This window comes from Schistocerca serialis, chromosome 10 (assembly GCF_023864345.2).
Source record: "Schistocerca serialis cubense isolate TAMUIC-IGC-003099 chromosome 10, iqSchSeri2.2, whole genome shotgun sequence".
NCBI classification, from domain to species: domain Eukaryota; kingdom Metazoa; phylum Arthropoda; class Insecta; order Orthoptera; family Acrididae; genus Schistocerca; species Schistocerca serialis.
Genome location: NC_064647.1, coordinates 83,550,689 through 83,569,902, shown reverse-complemented (window position 1 = coordinate 83,569,902; position 19,214 = coordinate 83,550,689). Strand labels below are relative to the sequence as shown.

At 46.4% G+C, this 19,214-nt stretch overlaps 1 non-coding gene across 1 annotated transcript; it reads left to right on the top strand.

Moving 5' to 3' along the window:
- The first annotated feature begins 6,290 nt into the window (after positions 1–6,290).
- Positions 6,291–6,364, top strand: Trnat-ugu (transfer RNA threonine (anticodon UGU)). Its single transcript has one exon. It is a non-coding gene; the product is annotated as a tRNA-Thr (tRNA).
- Positions 6,365–19,214: the final 12,850 nt, after the last annotated feature.

Here is a 19,214-nt window from a genome sequence, read left to right as displayed (position 1 = left end):
AAGTTCTACTGTCACCTGCGTAAACATGATAGTTATCTAGTAAGTGGACACAGGATGCTGGGCTGTGATGTTATCCGTGCGTCTGTGTAGGACTAGGCATTAACACGGTCCATCAGGTGATAGATAGTGGACGAAACGCGAGTGAGGGTAGCGATTTGAAGAGCAGAGGGAAAAAAGTGCCATGGCTCGTGCCGTGGGAAAAAACCTCTGCGACAGTGGGATGGGTAGTAAGAGCAGTAGTGGCTTACTAGCTGCGATAGTTCATGCAAGGTTGGATTTGTTAGCATGGGTATCATGCATCGTTACCGTGGCAAGCGATGGCGATGTATCGCAGTTGCTGCAGCCGCTACATTCCTGGAACAATCAAGATCGTTATACAGTAGTGGGAGATCGGCCATAGATCATCTCACTGTGTGGGGGCTGTGTGGAGCTTGTCTGCATGCAGTGTACGGTACTGCTTCCCTGCGTGGTGCCAGTTATTCGGCAGTGTATTCCAGCTAGATATCCAGTAATGGCGTCTGATTAACAGGGGCTCGCCTGTACCGTTATGTTTGCGTATGCTTGGCCATAGATGTTAGGTCCTTACAAGTATGTCTTTTGGTCTTTTATGTTTCCATCTACGGTTGTGGTCGTAGTTCCCCAGATTCAGAATAAACGAGTTCTGCGAATGTCTGGAGTTTCTGCATAGTCTTGTGGCGAGTTTGTGAATTACCTCCGTGAGAGTCTCAAGTCGGTATTCCCGGTGAAGGTCCGCGATGCGTGTGTATCGTGAAGCATTGCTTATGATTTTGAGTACTTTGTTTTGTATGAGCTGCAGACGGCGCAGGCGTGTAGGCGCAGCGTATCCCCAGACAGGAGCTGCTACGTCATCAGGGGTCGGATAAGTGTCATGTACATGGACCTCGACACCCTTCTGTTCAGTGTGCTACGCCTGTTGAGCATAGGGTAGAGCTGTTTGAGCCTCGCGCTAGCTCGGTTGGTCATGTGTTGTATGTGGTCCCCCCAGAGTAATTTCCGGTCCAGCCAGACACCGAGGTATTTGATTTTCTCACGGAAACGTATTGGGCGTGCATGTAGAGTTATTGGTCTGCAGTATCGGTGTTTGCGCAGTTGCTTCGGTCTTCTAGTGAACAGAACGGCTTCGCACTTGTCGACGTTTAACACGCCATTTCTCCAACCGAGGCTCAGCCACTCTGAGTGCAGTCTGTAGGCGTGACGAAATGTTTGATGGTTTCCAATCTTGCGCGAGGATGGCTGTGTCATCCGCGTAGATTGCCATCGTTGTGTTGTGTGTGGTTGGGAGATCGTTTATGTAGAGGTTAAACAGCAGGGGCCCTAGGATGCTTCCCTGGAGTACTCCCGCGTATATACCGTGTCGTATTGATTGTTTTCCCTGCACGTCAGTGTTGAAACGTCTGTGAGGTGTGAGTGTATTAGACGCACCAGTCCGTCGGGGAATCCCGCGTCGCTGAGTTTGCGAATGAGGCCGTTGTGCCATAGACGGTCGAAAGCCTTTTCGATGTCCAGAAACACCGCCCCTGTAGCTTTAAAGCCATATGTTGTATGTTCAACGACCCGTAAGAGTTGTTGTGTTGTGGAGTGGTGATTCCTGAAGCCGAATTGCTCCGGTCTGAGGATGTCATTTGTTATGCAGTGCCTAGGGATGCGTTTGAGAATCACCTTCTCAACACTCTTACTGAGCGAGCTCAGAAGGCTGATGGGTCGGTAATTTTGTGGGAGGCTGTGGTCTTTCCCCGGCTTCCTGAACACCAGGATCTTAGCCGTCTTCCAAAAGGCGGGGAAGTGTTGGTGTTTTAGTATGGCATTCGTTATGTGTGTTAGGTACTCAGTTGCTTTATCCGTGAACTCCTGGAGGACACGGTTTTGAATGCCATCATGACCAGGGGCTTTCCTGGCAGAGGGACGCATTATAGCCCAGGAGACTTTGGCTGTGCTAGCATGTCGAATGTCGTCGCGCGATGGTTGGGCTAGAATGCGTGTAACCTCCTGGTCAGTAGCAAGTGTGAACGCTGGATCTGATGGTGCCAGGTTCGGTGTGAATGACGCTGCGAGTGTTCGGGCCATTAGTTCTGCTTTCTCATCCGCTGAGTATGGAGGTCCGTCAGGCTCTTGAAGCGTTGGGGTGTATATTTTCTCCCTGGTGAAGTGTCGGGCTAGTTGCCACACGCCAGGTCGTGCGGTGTCCAGCCCTTCGAGTTTTTGGTTCCACTGTTGTGTTCTATATGTTTGTATTTTATCGTGTATGATGCCCTGTAGTCTGTTAATGTGCCGTTTGAAGTACTGACGCCTGGTGCGCTGCCATTGTCTCCCGAGGCGATTCCTCATTGAGATTAGGCCCAGGATTTCCTGGGACAGGGCCGCACTGCGTTGTTGTGAGGTGCGATCAGGTATGGTGCCAGCCATTGCGTCCTGGACGGCGTTAGTGAGGGTTTCTGGTGGTGGTGGTTAGTGTTTAACGTCCCGTCGACAACGAGGTCATTAGAGACGGAGCCCAAGCTCGGGTTAGGGAAGGATTGGGAAGGAAATCGGCCGTGCCCCTTCAAAGGAACCATCTCGGAATTCGCCTGAAACGATTTAGGGAAATCAAGGAAAACCTAAATCCGGATGGCCGGAGACGGGATTGAACCGTCGTCCTCCCGAATGCGAGTCCAGTGTGCTAACCACTGCGCCACCTCGCTCGGTGGTGAGGGTTTCTACTGCCTCGTCAATTTGCGCTGTTTCATTAATTTCGTGTATGGGTGGGATGTGGCTATCGAGCCTGACCAGTGGCACCCCATACCATCACGCCGGGTGATACGCCAGTATGGCGATGACGAATACACGCTTCCAATGTGCGGTCACCGCGATGTCGCCAAACACGGTTGCGACCAACATGATACTGTAAACAGAACCTGGACTCATCCGAAAAAATGACGTTTTGCCATTCGTGCACCCAGGTTCGTCGTTGAGTACACCATCGCTGGCGCTCCTGTCTGGGACGCAGCGTCAAGGGCAACCGCAGCCACGGTCTCCGAGCTGATAGTCCATGCTGCTGCAAACGTCGTCGAACTGTTCGTGCGGTTGATTGTTGTCTTGCAAACGTCCACATCTGTTGACTCAGGGATCGAGACGTGGCTGCACGATCCGTTACAGGCAGGCGGATAAGATGCCTGTCATCTCGACTGCTAGTGATACGAGGCCGTTGGGATCCAGCACGGCGTTCCGTATTACCCTCCTGAACCCACCGATTCCATATTCTGCTAAGTCATTCGATCTCGACCTACGCGAGCAGCAATGTCGCGATACGATAAACTGCAATCGCGATAGGATACAATCCGACCTTTATCAAAGTTGGATTTCTCCTCCTTACACGAGGGATCACGACAAAGTTTCACCAGGCAACGCCGGTCAACTGCTGTTTATGTATGAGAAATTGGTTGTAAACTTTTAGCACGTTGTAGGTGTCGCCACCGGCGCCAACCTTGTATGAATGCTCTGAAAAGCTAATCATTTGCATATCGCGGCGTCTTCTTCCTGTCGGTTAAATTTCACGTCTGTATGACGTCATCTTCGTGGTGTAGCAATTTTAACGGCCAGTAGTGTAAATTAGTGCTTTCGCATTGTTTGTCGCTGAGTCTTCATTTCAGTTTTCAAACTGAGTACGGATAATCAAGGATAAATTTAAAATTACCAGTGAGGCCAACTAAAATTACATCGTTTGTGTGGTCTTGAGTCCGAATTCTGTTTCCTAAGGTTCTCCACGATACGCTGCCTGTTCGCCTCTGCATAACTACTGTAACCCACATCCACTTGAACCTTCCAACTCTAACCAATCCTTACTCTAGAATTTTTACCCCCACTGACCTCCGTTACGAAATGGTGCCTTCGGGATACGTCCTACCCCATCTTCTAGACATGCTGTGCAACAGAGCACTTTTTTCACCGATTCCATTTGTTACGCGATTTAACCATTTCACCTTTAACATTTTTCTGTAACGCAACATTACAAAATCCTCAATTCTCTTCTTGTGTGTAATTTTTTTCGTCCATCTATAACTTACATGCAACGTGATACTACAGACAAGTATGTTCAAAGAAGACATCTTAACTCCTATGTTTATATGTCAGAGTATTTCTTTTCTTCAGAAAAGCATTCCTCCAGTGTATAATTTGCATCCCCTTATTCTCTTCAGTCGTCAGTTCTTCAGGTATCCAAACAGCAAAACTAGTCTTTTACTGTGAGCTTCTCGCATTCTAATCAAAATCCCTCAACTGACTGAATTCAGATACACTCCATTACCTCGTTTTACTGTTACCGATGTTCATCTTACAACTACTTTTCAAACTATTATCCATTCCGACCAACATCTTTCAGGCTCTTCGCTGTTTCTAACAGAACTACAGCGTAATCAGCAATTATATTTTTCTTTTATTTCTCCTCCCTCAATTGTAATTTATTTCGAAGCACTGTGCGTCTAGCACCGAAATACCATTCTGCGCTCAGAGCCTGCTAATTCCCACCGTCCGGTCATAATCACATCGGACACCTTTTCACATGAATCACCTCAGCACAACTGACAGCTATGCCAAAGGACTGCACTTTTACACCTTATGTACTGATACTACCGTCATATACAGGGTGAGTCACCTAACATTACCGCTGGATATATTTCGTAAACCACATCAAATACTGACGAATCGATTCCACAGACCGAACGTGAGGAGAGGGGCTAGCGTAATTGTTTAATACAAACCATAAAAAAATGCACGGAAGTATGTTTTTTAACACAAACCTACGTTTTTTTAAATGGAACCCCGTTAGTTTTGTTAGCACATCTGAACATATAAGCAAATACGTAATCAGTGCCGTTTGTTGCATTGTAAAATGTTAATTACATCCGGAGATATTGTAACCTAAAGTTGACGCTTGAGTACCACTCCTCCGCTGTTCGATCGTGTGTATCGGAGAGCACCGAATTACGTAGGGATCCAACGGGAACGGTGATGGATCTTAGGTACAGAAGAGACTGGAACAGCACATTACGTCCACATGCTAACACCTTTTTATTGGTCTTTTTACTGACGCACATGTACATTACCATGAGGGGTGAGGTACACGTACACACGTGGTTTCCGTTTTCAATTAGGGAGTGGAATAGAGTGTGTCCCGACATGTCAGACCAATAGATGTTCAATGTGGTGGCCATCATTTGCTGTACATAATTGCAATCTCTGGCGTAATGAATGTCGTACACGCCGCAGTACATCTGGTGTAATGTCGCCGCAGGCTGCCACAATACGTTGTTTCATATCCTCTGGGGTTGTAGGCACATCACGGTACACATTCTCTTTTAACGTACCCCACAGAAAGAAGTCCAGAGGTGTAAGATCAGGAGAACGGGCTGGCCAATTTATGCGTCCTCCACGTCATGGTAATGTACATGTGCGTCAGTGAAAAAGACCAATAAAAAGGTGTTAGCATGTGGACGTAATGTGCTGTTCCAGTCTCTTCTGTACCTAAGGTCCATCACCGTTCCCTTTGGATCCCTACGTAATTCGGTGCTCTCCGATACACACGATCGAACAGTGGAGGAGTGGTACTCAAGCGTCAACTTTAGGTTACAATATCTCCGGATGTAATTAACATTTTACAATGCAACAAACGGTACTGATTACGTATTTGTTTATATGTTCAGATGTGCTAACAAAACTAACGTGGCTCCATTTAAAAAAAACGTAGGTTTGTGTTAAAAAACATACTTCCGTGCATTTTTTTATGGTTTGTATTAAACAATTACACTAGCCCCTCTCCTTACGTTCGGTCTGTGGAATCGGTTCGTCAGTATTTGATGTGGTTTACGAAATATATCCAGCGATAACGTTAGGTGACTCACCCTGTATATATATGTGCATATCGCTATCCAATGACTTTTGTCACCTCAGTGTGGAGACTTCGACATACCGTATTTTAAGGAATGTAAAACGCTATGGACTATAAGACGCACCTTAATTTATAAGCATTTTAAAAAAAAATAACATTTTTACCTTGTTATTAGATACCATCTTAGTATATATATATAGTTACGGCTCACCGGCCACTTGACCATCTTCTTCTTCTGTGCGAATGCACAAACAGTGCCCGAGCTCTTACGGGAATCGGCAACGTGCCGCGAATAATGAGTATAATGGGCGGGGGCACTACGAATGTAGTGCGAGACAATACGTTGAGAATGTGGGTTTCACGGGAGGCGTGCCAGAGATAAATCCTTGCAGACGCGCTGTTCTCTGTGTCCTCGGTGGCTCAGATAGATAGAGCGTCTGCCATGTAAGCAGGAGGTCCCGGGTTCGAGTCCCGGTCGGGGCACACATTTTCATCTGTCCCCGTTGACGTGTGTCAACGCCTGTAAGCAGCGAAGGGTGTTCATTTCATTGTAATTTCATTGTTATTATTAGCCTGCGAAGCCAGACTATAATACATTCTTAGTTTATAAAGCCGAACTGACCTTTAAAATCCCTGAAAATCGTCGTCTGAACTTTTTTCTTCTTGTTCCTCTTCGTAGTCATCGTCGACCTCTTCATATATAAAATTGTGTTCACTGTCACAGAGAGCGTTACTTATGCTGAAAGATTTAACCATAATGTTTTTTATCACTGTGGACTACGTCTGTTTTATCTCCTGACACACGTCTTTGACTAGGTCGTGAATTCATGCTGGGTTTCATCCATCGTACATTTGTTCCGTTCCTCTGTATGATACACTTCAAACTGTTTATTTATCGAGACACCAAAAGGTGCAATTGTGAAGTAAGTCCTTCTGGAATGACAGCAAACTCTCTATTTCCCTGCCTCAATTACTTTTTCACAGAAATTTCCAAATGCCTACTGAACTGACCTAGCACAAGAAGAGTTCTTGAATAAAGCACCTTTCCTTCCCTCATACACTCTGTTGGTAATTTAATGCCACCGTCACCCATCCAACGCATATCATGTACGTGAACAAAAACACTGGCGGTATTTCAGGTTTTGGCATTGTTTTGACTTGAAAATGATAATTGGATTAACACAACATGAAAGGACAGCAGCCTAGTGCATTTTTTCATGTCCACTTGTTGTTACAGTTACAGTTTCAACACCGTTTGTGGTGTCACCGCCAGACACCACACTTGCTAGGTGGTAGCCTTTAAATCGGCCGCGGTCCGTTAGTATAAGTCGGACCCGCGTGTCGCCACTATCAGTGATTGCAGACCGAGTGCCGCCACACGGCAGGTGTAGAGAGACTTCCTAGCACTCGCCCCAGTTGTACAACCGACTTTGCTAGCGATGGTTCACTGACAAAATACGCTCTCATTTGTGGAGACGATAGTTAGCATAGCCTTCAGCTACGTCATTTGCTACGACCTAGCAAGGCGTCATTACCAGTTACTATTGATACTGAATCATGTACAGTCAAGAGCGACGCTCATCATTAATGGATTAAAGTTAAGTATTCCACCAGCTACGTCCGTTTTTCTAAAGTCTAATTTCCTTGTCCTGTTCCAGACTTCACGCCAGCCTGCGTGAGCTAAAACGCGTGCCTTTCGGCTTCCTATAGTACCCGGTGTTGGCTCTCCTGCCAACCCACAACACCGTTAATGGCAGCAGTTCTGTTAATCGGTATATCAAGTGTCAGAGGAGTTTCGTCAACATTCACACATTGGTTTGGTTCCACACTAGTCTTCTTACGCCGACCGGAGTGGCCGTGCGGTTCTAGGCGCTGCGGTCTGGAGCCGAGCGACCGCTACGGTCGCAGGTTCGAATCCTGCCTCGGGCATGGATGTGTGTGATGTCCTTAGGTTAGTTAGGTTTAATTAATTCTAAGTTCTAGGCGACTGACGACCTCAGAAGTTAAGTCGCATAGTGCTCAGAGCCCCTATAGTCTTCTTACGATGTTGAATATTTACTCTTCATACGCATGTGGTTTTTTCTGACATGTTTTGGTTTTGCTTCACATGCAAAATCCATGACGCTTCACAAACCTGTAGTATCAACCAATGTATGTTAAGTTCCACTGCATCGCTAGCTTACGAGTGTGTGAATCATTTTTGTGCTAATTTCAGTGCCATTTCAACGGTGTCCTTGCATCCATTTAAATGCGTCATCTAGTTTGGCCATTTTGCATTCAGCCCTCTATTTACAAATTTAGTCTTCCTTACTTTCTTGAGTTCTTTACTAGACCGCTACTAATCACGAATGCTTTTGCATGTTGGTGAAGGCCCGAAATGTCACACAGCTACTCTGTTTCCATTTTCTTCTGCATGTTCTATTACTTTGAATCTATAGCCCGCGTCAGAATAACTTTTATTTTTTTTTACGTCACGAAACTACTTAATAACAAAAATATTGTACTCTTATCGATAATATAAATTACTTTCCAATTCAAGTTCACTGGCACCATAGACCGCAATGACTCGTCATATGCTAGACAGTATTCTGGGTTTGTCGTAGCGGTGCGGGAGGGAGACAGCGTTAGAAAAATCTTGTCACTCCCCTCAGCTCATGTTCGTCGCATCGGTGCACTGCTGCTGCCTGTCGAATCCACTGTTGCCAGACAGAAAGAGCTTTCCCGCGACATCGACTATCTGGTAGTTTTCAAGACTGGCGGGGATTTTAAATCAAACACTGGACACTTTTGTATTAATTTCGAGTGTAGGACGCACCTGGATATTGGAGGCAATTTTTTGAAGAAAAAAGTGCGTCTTATAGCCCGTAAAATTCGGTATGCACTAAATGTACCTGGGAAGTGTGTGTGTTACGAGGTCGCTGAACATGTATAGTAGAGCAAACTGAGTGTTCTACACAGTGCCTCGGTGGTGCCGGTATTTTTTTTTTTTCGTGTATCCGGAGGTAGAGCCATTGCTGAATGACAGAACGGGAACAGGGGCTTTTGTGGCGCTGTGAAGACGCCACTGTGGTGACTCAGCAGGGGGGCCAACTGCAGAAGGCGAATAGCGGGAGTCGGCGGCCCAAGTGGGTCGCAGCGGAGGAAGAGCAGATCCCGCGCGGGAGGGGTCATCGACTGCGTGGGTTGGCGTTGCGTCAGCGCCGCGCGGCCGTGTTCCCGCTGACCCGCCGTCATCTCCGCGCATAGCTGCGTTCCGGGTCGCGCGGCACACTTCCAGCTCCTGACGATGCCGCCTTTCTCTAGGAGCGAAACGTCACGGCACTGCAGGAGCGCTCCACATCCGTGCACGACTGTCCTCCCCGCACAGAAAGGACTGTGGCAAGGTTTCGACCGAGCTAGATACCGGAGGCCAATTTTACGCCGCGTTTCTCGATTACAGGAAAGTTTTCGAAGCAATTTCGCTCGTCACGTAGTAAATGAGGTACAGAGTGCGGGCAAGGTGTTTCCGTGACTGTATTACTAACCGACTAACACGGTTCATGGTTCACGGTTCATGGTCAGAGTCCCAGCTGCAGGTTATCTATCCAGTACCTTCCTGTGGAAAAAAAAAAAAAAACAGATATTCAATACTTGATATAATGACTGACAGAATTTCAAAATTAAAATGCTGTCATAATCTACTGGTTAAAAGATTTAATCTTTTGTGAATAATTTAATACGATAAGACAAGTATTACATTAGAAACTGTGTATATGTTCTGAGGCAGCGTAAGTCACATGGCGATGGCTAACGAGATTATATTCACCCAGGATTTGAGAATGAGACCACTCAGCGACTTGCAGCAGACTTTGCTGATAATATCGAGTTTTTCGAATCTTCTTCTCGCTTACCCCATCCGCCGCCCCCTCCCAACACACAGAAAGTAATGAGAGGAAAAAAGTTTATCGCTTAGTACGTTTTCAATATTCGTGCAGCAAACCTAGAGCATCAAGCGTAAAGTTTCAGTTTATCACTTCTTCACTACCAGCCCTATACGTAACAAGTTTTGCAGCCAGTGTCCACATATAGCACTGATGTACCTGCAACATTATACCATTTTAACACAGGTTCGCCGGCCGGAGTGTCCTAGCGGTTCTAGGCGCTACAGCCAGGAACCGCGCGCCCGCTACGGTCGCAGGTTCGAATCCTGCCTCGGGCATGGATGTGTGTGATGTCCTTAGGTTAGTTAGGTTTAAGTAGTTCTAAGTTCTAGGGGACTGATGACCACAGAAGTTAAGTCCCATAGTGCTCAGAGCCATTTGAACCATTTTGAACACAGGTTCACATGTTAATCGTGACCTGGCTCGCTCAGTAGAGAATAGTTTAGCAAGCGCAAGGCCGTAACGGATATAATCACAAGAGAAACCCTCCATCACTCTCCCCTCAGATTTAGTGGATTGCCTATCAAAAACTGAACACAGATGAAGAATGAAAACAGGACGGAGGTGTACTGAACTATGAAAAAAACAAAATAAAAAAAGTGAACGGCGCAAGAATGACAAGTACAATATACCGCAAACAATAACCCAAAAAGCGTCGTGGATAAGTGGTTACGGTGTTAGACTGCCACAAGGGCGAGCTCTGTTCAAACCTCCCTCGTGTCAGTTTTTTTTTCTCTCAACAACATTATCAACTGTCCGTCCGGTCATTGAAATGTTTGTTCTCTTTCTGTAGCCTTGGCAGTTGTCATACTATACACTGGTTATAGAATATGAGCCATGTGGTAAGAATATGTTACCGTCGCAAGTAAATGTGATGAATAGTGAGAGCAGGCGAGAAACCACATAGACGTCTCACAGAAATGAAAACAACAACTGAACGGGTGTGGACTGTGTTACAACAAAGAAATTCAAGAGTCAAAACTTCCAAAATTGGACGCAATTACAAAAACGTTAAAAACATATGTTTTGACAGAGAAACTGTGTGACAAATTAGGTGCTTCGATGGGAGATTCCTATCATATGACACACGAGGCTGTCACCAATGCCGTGTATGACACACCGGGCTTGTTTTTCGAGGATTCGGTTGACATTGTTGTCTTGTCATCAAACATTCGCGGTTCCCATTCGAAAGCCACTTCCTTGCGGTTGCTAATAGAGTAGTTTAACGGAATCACGTGTCATTATGGTCACTATATTGCACCTCGCTGCTGCAAACGGACGTTACACCACGACACAGACACGAATTTGAATAAAGAAAAAAAAATGCACGAAAGAGTTTTAAACATGGCTCGTCCTCTTGGCAGTGTAACTCCTTAACCACTTTCTTTTTCCTTCATTTAGTTCGATATAGCTTTGGTCTGGGTGGACGTCACATGACATCCATTCAAGTTGATCGTTAATTCCTATATTCAGTTTTTTTTATTACAAGCAGTCCCTTTTTTTAAATCTCATTTTGTTCGTTGGTGGCCGTTGTATTTGTTCCGGGCGGACGTACTACGACTCTTGTTCAAGTACATAATTGATCCATTAACCCACCTAACCCTCTTATCGAACACGCTGGGATGCCGTGCCTGCACTTTTATTGACAGTTCAGTACACCTACATTCATGCTGGATCTGTGTTCCGTTTTTGACAGATAATCCACTGGGCCATCTTACCTCTAATCTGAAGGGGGCGCGATGGGGAGTTTACACTGTCAGTAAAGTCCATGGGCAGTCGCTACGAGTCGCTCGTCACGAAGGGTTCACTGTTCATATACTCCTGGAAATGGAAAAAAGAACACATTGACACCGGTGTGTCAGACCCACCATACTTGCTCCGGACACTGCGAGAGGGCTGTACAAGCAATGATCACACGCACGGCACAGCGGACACGCCAGGAACCGCGGTGTTGGCCGTCGAATGGCGCTAGCTGCGCAGCATTTGTGCACCGCCGCCGTCAGTGTCAGCCAGTTTGCCGTGGCATACGGAGCTCCATCGCAGTCTTTAACACTGGTAGCATGCCGCGACAGCGTGGACGTGAACCGTATGTGCAGTTGACGGACTTTGAGCGAGGGCGTATAGTGGGCATGCGGGAGGCCGGGTGGACGTACCGCCGAATTGCTCAACACGTGGGGCGTGAGGTCTCCACAGTACATCGATGTTGTCGCCAGTGGTCGGCGGAAGGTGCACGTGCCCGTCGACCTGGGGCCGGACCGCAGCGACGCACCGATGCACGCCAAGACCGTAGGATCCTACGCAGTGCCGTAGGGGACCGCACCGCCACTTCCCAGCAAATTAGGGACACTGTTGCTCCTGGGGTATCGGCAAGGACCATTCGCAACCGTCTCCATGAAGCTGGGCTACAGTCCCGCACACCGTTAGGCCGTCTTCCGCTCACGCCCCAACATCGTGCAGCCCGCCTCCAGTGGTGTCGCGACAGGCGTGAATGGAGGGATGAATGGAGACGTGTCGTCTTCAGCGATGAGAGTCGCTTCTGCCTTGGTGCCAATGATGGTCGTATGCGTGTTTGGCGCCGTGCAGGTGAGCGCCACAATCAGGACTGCATACGACCGAGGCACACAGGGCCAACACCCGGCATCATGGTGTGGGGAGCGATCTCCTACACTGGCCGTACACCACTGGTGATCGTCGAGGGGACACTGAATAGTGCACGGTACATCCAAACCGTCATCGAACCCATCGTTCTACCATTCCTAGACCGGCAAGGGAACTTGCTGTTCCAACAGGACAATGCACGTCCGCATGTATCTCGTGCCACCCAACGTGCTCTAGAAGGTGTAAGTCAACTACCCTGGCCAGCAAGATCTCCGGATCTGTCCCCCATTGAGCATGTTTGGGACTGGATGAAGCGTCGTCTCACGCGGTCTGCACGTCCAGCACGAGCGCTGGTCCAACTGAGGCGCCAGGTGGAAATGGCATGGCAAGCCGTTCCACAGGACTACATCCAGCATCTCTACGATCGTCTCCATGGGAGAATAGCAGCCTGCATTGCTGCGAAAGGTGCTGTACTAGTGCCGACATTGTGCATGCTATGTTGCCTGTGTCTATGTGCCTGTGGTTCTGTCAGTGTGATCATGTGATGTATCTGACCCCAGGAATGTGTCAATAAAGTTTCCCCTTCCTGCGACAATGAATTCACGGTGTTCTTATTTCAATTTCCAGGAGTGTATTTCCAGAGAGTACGTCCAGGGGTAGTCGGTGGAACATTACTGCCTCCTGGATATGTGTCACGAAATGAGTACAGCGGGAAAATCGGAAAACGTTGAGCCAATGTGGAGGTTTACCGAGAGCGATTATTTCCACGTGCAACTCGTGAATGGAAAGGGTAGGACATCAGACAGCGGTACCAGAAGTACCTCCCGTCACACGTCGTAAAATGGCTCGCGGAGTGTCACTGTAGATGTAGAACGTACGTCTGGAAACTTCGGTCATTACCCTCAAAAAATAAAGGAACCAAGAGTTAGAAATAAAGTACCTTCTAGACTTGGCCACTGTTTACAGTGTATCGATACGTGGAACTGTTTCAGTGTTTCGGAACGGCCGTGGTTCACTGTTTCGAAACAGTGGTGTTTCATTCCGCCCCTGTCTCGGATAACCGGACCAGATTCGATCTCGAGCCAGACACAGAAACTGTATCGTTGTTTCAAAATAAGGCTGTTTCAGTCCATCTGTGCTTGGAACGGACTAATTGTATCGAAACAGTGATGTGTCATTCCGTTCTGTGTCGGACGAGATTTGGGCTCGGCACAGGTACTGAAACACAACATACCACTTCGTGAAACACTTTCAAGAGTGTCGAAATCTTTTTGACAAGCTGTAGCACGAAGCTTAATATATCCGAAAATAAAGCTTCGTTTCTAACTGGCTGTTCTATTCCGAAATGGGGTAACATCTGCTTTATAAACACTAACCAAACAACGCATACTGTTCACATTCAAAATAATAAATAAGTGAAAATCATTCAGTTAAATTAAACTTTTTTTATAAAATACGCTTCTCTGTTCATGTACAGTAGTCATATTAAGAAACGCAAGTAAGCCTACAACATTTTGAATAAAAAAAGGCGTAGAGTGACAGTTATCAGAAATATACATAATATTGATGTAGGTGTAATTGCAAGCAATCCGTTTGACATATCACTGATAGTGTAATGGTGAACGGGAAGGGCTGGGAAGCATGGTGGATTTATAGTAACGGGTCGAAACACCCTGCACGACAATTTTTTTTCCGTTATATTTTGTTATTTATTCGAATTATTTGGCGTTATCTGTGAGTCTATAGTCACTGTGCCTATTATCCACAATGATTCCCTTTGTGTGCATGGAAATTAGCAGGATGGGTATATTACCCATACTAACGAAATATGGAATCCCAGTAGCACATCCGCTGTTTCTGCAGTTTGTTTTCATCTCCAGTTCCGTTCGTGGTGGTTCTTCTGTCTTCAGCTATGGCTGTCCTCAGCCAATTGAAAAGTGTGAAAGTCACACGACACGAAAGCAGCGCATTTGCTGCAGGAAATACGAAACTGCCAAGACGCCTAAGTGATAGTTTCATACTTTCTGCGATATGATTAGCGCTCTCGCACCTCATTTGTGTTTATATGTACATACTTATACAGTAGACATTCAAGATGACAAAATGTGTAGGTTTATCAGATTACAAAACACAAACTGTTTCACTGTTTCGAAACAGCGTATCGAAACATTACATTGTACTGTTTCATTTGTTTCGAAACAGTTACGTATTTCACTTTGCTCGTCTCTAGTACCTTCATTGATCCCCAAAGTATCCTTCATTAACTACCAAACATTCGTAATATCCGTTCTTGGAAAACTGTTAGCAAGCGGAGTCACTGCAGTGTGGTCAAACACAACGTGTACGAAGCCTTTCGGGGCACATTTAAACTGGGGAAACAAAAATAAGTCTGCGAGAGCCAAATATGGAAAGTAAGTTGGGTGCCGAACAACAGTCACCTTGTAATCTCCGTTGGTCCATTATGGCCAGGGGACAACGGCTGGGACGTAATTTTCAAAAAAATGGATCAAATGGCTCTGAGCACTATGGGACTTAACATCTGAGGTCATCAGTCCCCTTAGAACTACTTTAACCTAACGCACATCCATGCCCGAGGCAGGATTCGAACCTGCGGCCGTACCGGTCGCGTCGATCCAGATTGAAGCGCCTAGAACCGTTCAGCCACACCGACCGGCCGTAATTTTCAATTCAATAAACTTTACCAACAGCTGTACACTTTAAGATATTCTCTTTAATTTCAAAAGCAACCAGTTTGGTAATTCATTTTGCCATCTTCAGGCCCCTGCATAATAAAAGAGTATACATGTAGTAATATAAGGGTGTACAAATCAAGTATACAAGGGACAGGTAATCATAATATCGCATAAGCTTAAAAATGATGAAAGCTAAATCAAATCTATGTGTACATCCAGAGCACTAGACTAAAACATGTGTGTGTATTTGTTAGTAGCATTAAACCAAACCTCCGTGTATATCCGGCACAATAGACTAAAAAATGTGTACATATTTGTTAGTCATAAAACTATTTAACATCACAGATTTACTAGGGAACGTGTAAATTCATTAAAAAGATCAGCACTCGACAGTGTGCAATCAAGAGCTCCGTAGAAACAAAACTTGTCATTTTATTTATTTTAAAAAAATAAAATCCTATAAAATTCTTTTAGATGAGGAACCGCCTAGTGTACATCACTACCAGTCTTCATTTAAAGTAAAATGTCACATAGTAAGCTATGAAATACAGCAGTATGCATATTTACAGCCTAGGAAATATCACGGATGCTTTTGAAGTTGTTTTTGAAGTATCAACTAGTGCGTAGAATTAGCTTCCGATGTAGTAGTTAGTCTAAATGAAGTAAAAAATGTTAATTCAGACATTCGAGCCCCAAAATCCTCACCTCTCGGGGGCCCTGTACATTTTTGGCACTGATCCAAGTCGTCAACCTGACGTCACTGGAAGTCTGTCTTTCTGCGTTTGCTCCTAACCGGTCCGGAACTGCAGTCTGTCACGAGAAAGAAACGTTTGCTGACAGTCTGCAACAGTTTCCAAAGACCGATGTCAGTAGTGTGTTGTGTCTGTTGGTAACTGCTCCGAAGGCCAATGAAAGTATTTTGTTTGTACGTCCTGTTTCCTTATTTTCTGAAATCATGCACCGAACTTCTTAGTGGCGCCTTGTGGATTCGTCCTGAAAGGCCGCATCTTTTTATTGTATGTTGTATGCGTACAACTGTATTTTAGGATACTGCAACAGACTATCGTGAATGATGAAGAGGAAATTTGCTTTCTTTTTTAGCGTTCCGTAACTCAGTCAGTGAAAACGGAACCCTTACAGAGCCACTGTCTCTCTGGCCGACTGTTAAAACCAGTTTTCTGAGGAATGAGTACACGTATCGCGTTGAAATTTATGTCACATGCTGATGTCTATGATCCCCTGGAGATGTAAGAAGTTGCAGCTTCTAAGTCATTGTAGTCAAAAGATAAGGCCATTTATGTTGCATATTTTGATACTCGCTAACTCACTCATCAAAGCCTATGGGGTACATCCTATTGCCATAGAACCATGAAATTTGGCAAGAAGCAAGCTTTCACAGTACAAGTAAAGGAGAAAATCCGCAAACTGTTAATTTGTTAATTTTCTCACACGAAAAACTTTTTTCTTATTTGTTATCCTACTCTCAATCTCCATGTCCGTCTGCTAACATCTCTTTTTCCCAGGAATAGGGGGACGAATCAAGTTGAAATTTATGTCACATACTAAGGTCCATGGTCCCTTGGCGGCTTAGTAACTGTAATCTTTTATGTCAATGAAAATCAAAAAATACGAAGATTTATGTGACATCTTTTGATATGCTCAAACTCACCCATGAAACCTATTGGGTGCCTCCCGTTTCCTGGAATAATGACTTTTGAAAGAAGTATGGTTTCACAGTACAAGTAAAGGAAAAAATCTGAAAGTTAATTTGTAATTATATCCCAGAAAAAAATGCCATTTGTTGTCCGACTGTCTCTGTGAACACCCGTCTGTTAAGATTCCAGTTACCCATAAGAAGGTGAAATTTATGTCACATATTACCGTCCATGGTCCCTTGGTGCTTTGTCAAAGGAATCATAAAATAAAGCTCTTTACACTGAAGCGCCAAAGAAAATGATATAGGTATGCGTATTCAAATACAAAGGTATATAAATAGACCGAATACGGCGCTGAGGCCGGGAACGCCTATACAGGGTGTTACAAAAAGGTACGGCCAAACTTTCAGGAAACATTCCTCACACACAAATAAAGAAAAGACGTTATGTGGACATGTGTCCGGAAACGCTTAATTTCCATGTTAGAGCTCATTTTAGTTTCGTCCACCTACGCTCAATGGAGCACGTTATCATGATTTCATACGGGATACTCTACCTGTGCTGCTAGAACATGTGCCTTTACAAGTACGACCTAACATGTGGTTCATGCACGATGGAGCTCCTGCACATTTCAGTCGAAGTGTTCGTACGCTTCTCAACAACAGATTCGGTGACCGATGGATTGGTAGAGGCGGACCAATTCCATGGCCTCCACGCTCTCCTGACCTCAACCCTCTTGACTTTTACACTCCTGGAAATTGAAATAAGAACACCGTGAATTCATTGTCCCAGGAAGGGGAAACTTTATTGACACATTCCTGGGGTCAGATACATCACATGATCACACTGACAGAACCACAGGCACATAGACACAGGCAACAGAGCATGCACAATGTCGGCACTAGTACAGTGTATATCCACCTTTCGCAGCAATGCAGGCTGCTATTCTCCCATGGAGACGATCGTAGAGATGCTGGATGTAGTCCTGTGGAACGGCTTGCCATGCCATTTCCACCTGGCGCCTCAGTTGGACCAGCGTTCGTGCTGGACGTGCAGACCGCGTGAGACGACGCTTCATCCAGTCCCAAACATGCTCAATGGGGGACAGATCCGGAGATCTTGCTGGCCAGGGTAGTTGACTTACACCTTCTAGAGCACGTTGGGTGGCACGGGATACATGCGGACGTGCATTGTCCTGTTGGAACAGCAAGTTCCCTTGCCGGTCTAGGAATGGTAGAACGATGGGTTCGATGACGGTTTGGATGTACCGTGCACTATTCAGTGTCCCCTCGACGATCACCAGTGGTGTACGGCCAGTGTAGGAGATCGCTCCCCACACCATGATGCCGGGTGTTGGCCCTGTGTGCCTCGGTCGTATGCAGTCCTGATTGTGGCGCTCACGTGCACGGCGCCAAACACGCATACGATCATCATTGGCACCAAGGCAGAAGCGACTCTCATCGCTGAAGACGACACGTCTCCATTCGTCCCTCCATTCACGCCTGTCGCGACACCACTGGAGGCGGGCTGCACGATGTTGGGGCGTGAGCGGAAGACGGCCTAACGGTGTGCGGGACCGTAGCCCAGCTTCATGGAGACGGTTGCGAATGGTCCTCGCCGATACCCCAGGAGCAACAGTGTCCCTAATTTGCTGGGAAGTGGCGGTGCGGTCCCCTACGGCACTGCGTAGGATCCTACGGTCTTGGCGTGCATCCGTGCGTCGCTGCGGTCCGGTCCCAGGTCGACGGGCACGTGCACCTTCCGCCGACCACTGGCGACAACATCGATGTACTGTGGAGACCTCACGCCCCACGTGTTGAGCAATTCGGCGGTACGTCCACCCGGCCTCCCGCATGCCCACTATACGCCCTCGCTCAAAGTCCGTCAACTGCACATACGGTTCACGTCCACGCTGTCGCGGCATGCTACCAGTGTTAAAGACTGCGATGGAGCTCCGTATGCCACGGCAAACTGGCTGACACTGACGGCGGCGGTGCACAAATGCTGCGCAGCTAGCGCCATTCGACGGCCAACACCGCGGTTCCTGGTGTGTCCGCTGTGCCGTGCGTGTGATCATTGCTTGTACAGCCCTCTCGCAGTGTCCGGAGCAAGTATGGTGGGTCTGACACACCGGTGTCAATGTGTTCTTTTTTCCATTTCCAGGAGTGTATTTATGGGGCATTTGAAAGCTCTTGTCTACGCAACTCCGGTACCAAATGTAGAGACTCTTCGTGCTCGTACTGTGGACGGCTGTGATACAATACGCCATTCTCCAGGGCTGCATCAACGCATCAGGAATTCCATGCGACGGAGGGTGGATGCATGTATCCTCGCTAACGGAGGACATTTTGAACATTTCCTGTAACAAAGTGTTTGAAGTCACGCTGGTACGTTCTGTTGCTGTGTGTTTCCATTCCATGGTTAATGTGATTTGAAGAGAAGTAATAAAATGAGCTCTAAGATGGAA